Here is a 2096-nt window from a genome sequence, read left to right on the forward strand (position 1 = left end):
CACCCACATTTTGTTTTAGGTTTTTCCCTTCATAGTCTCTCCCTAGGCAGCTGTCTGCTTGTGGCTTTTCCCCTCCTGCCTACCAGTAAGGCCATCATTCATGGTTTCCTTCCCACTTCTCTCACGGACAACTTAGCAGTTTCCTCTTGTCAGAAGAACATCTTCCCTGAATAGACAGTTACCTCCACCATAGCGCCTTTTCCTCCACAGATGTCGAGTAAAGCACTTGTTCTGCATCCCAGCTGTTAAGTAATTTCTCCAAGTAGTCATTTATGTCAGTAACAGGTATCACTTCTATACAAACACAATATTCAGCCTTGGGCAGATTTTGCCTTCTGGTTCATTGTTCAAATATGCACTCTTTTTTTTCTTTCTCTCAGAAAACAGGTTTTTTTGAGATCATGTCACTCACTTGTCACTGTAAACTAGCATCTGTAAGGGCTGGTAACTTCTTTTTTCATGGAGAAAGAGTACCTGACACAACATGGTCACAAATGATTCATTACAGAGTGAAGTCCCACAGCAAATTACATAAATATTGAGTATATGCAATGTTTTCAAATAACTATTATCCTTTTTCATTAAATGTATATCTTTTTATCCAAGTGCTTTTCCTTTCATTTTTACTCATGTGGTTGCTGATGATGTGTCTTTCAGTACTTGAATTGTTCATGCTGTGACCATATTGCGCTGTTCTTTGTTGATCAAAGTATGTTTTACCGTTCATCCACTCCCATGACAGTCATCCAGAGAAAACTTCAAGACCTTTTATATTCTTTGAACTCTCCATGTTCCCCATTGATTCTAAGGTTGTATGAGAATATGAGAATCAAAACAACTCCCTTAGAACTTTGTTCTTGTTTTTAAAGGTTGTTGATGTTTTCCTTCTTCAGTATTTATTAAACTGATTACTTTGTAATTCTAAGAATATTTCATATACTCTATGAGATCCATGAAAAACAAGTTTTACAGAGTTAACTGACTGTCGTTTTGGCACAGCATGGTAGCAGGGGGGCCACAGGGTAACTTCTGTGAGAAACTGCTAGAATCTTCCACCATGTCCGACAGAGCCAATCTCTGATGGCTCTGAAGATGGACACAATGCTGGCCCAATTAAAGAGGTTGGTAGTGCTCTGTGATTACATATTTAAGAAGAAAAATCAAAACAGCACACGCACAGTTTTTTCCAGGGGTGGAGAATTGTCACCACGAGGAGGCATCCCCGGCACAGTACATGGCAATGCGCTGCTGCAGCTGCCACCATCTCAGTACAATCCATGGCTTCTGCTTGTCTGCCTGGCCACCCCTAACTAACCGTGCTGCGGGCAAAAGGGCAGGGGTTGTGGCAGTGGCTTCCTGGCACCCTGCATGACGAGAGGCATTTAATAGCACCAGTGCCGCGGCAGCCACCACTGCCTGTGCGATGGCAGTGGGGCTGCCTGGGCAGCAGCAGAAGGATGACAAGTGATACCCTGACACGGAACCTGACAAAATGCACTGCAGGATCTTGCAAAAATCTTTGAATTAGTGGAACTTGTTGACAATGGTGCCCATAAGCAGCAGTTTTTCTTCTAGTCAGAGATGAGGAGGAACTGAGGACATGTGAGGGACACTAAGCTCAGTGAAAAAGAAACAGGAGGAGGAGATACTTCAAGCATCAGAGCCGAGATTCCTTTGCAGGCCGTGATGAGGACCTGTCATAAGTTTTGTAAAGAACATGTTATTCTATTCCATGTGGGTGGAGCAGAATTGTTTATCGTTGCCCAGATGGGTCAGTGTCGCTTATCAGATGGTGGAATTTCACTTATCTCTCTTCATTGTTTCACTACTCCCATGAGAATATCTTCTGCTAATGGACCATTAAGAGCTCACCAATGACATGACACGTTACATCATACTATTACAAGATGCTCCACACCGGGAGGAGGAGCCAAACCATCTTAACCTAGATAAAAAGGAACCACAGTGCCACTAGGTATCCAGTTTTCCACCAGATCCCTGCAGGAAGACCGGACCCATCTCACCATTACTGGACCCTTTTTCTTCAACGAGACCATCTCTACTCCAGCAGAACCACATCTGCCACTCCAGGAGGG

This window comes from Chamaea fasciata, unplaced genomic scaffold (assembly GCF_029207755.1).
Source record: "Chamaea fasciata isolate MVZ Bird 193981 ecotype frontalis unplaced genomic scaffold, bChaFas1.0.hap1 SCAF_4, whole genome shotgun sequence".
Lineage (NCBI taxonomy): Eukaryota > Metazoa > Chordata > Aves > Passeriformes > Sylviidae > Chamaea > Chamaea fasciata.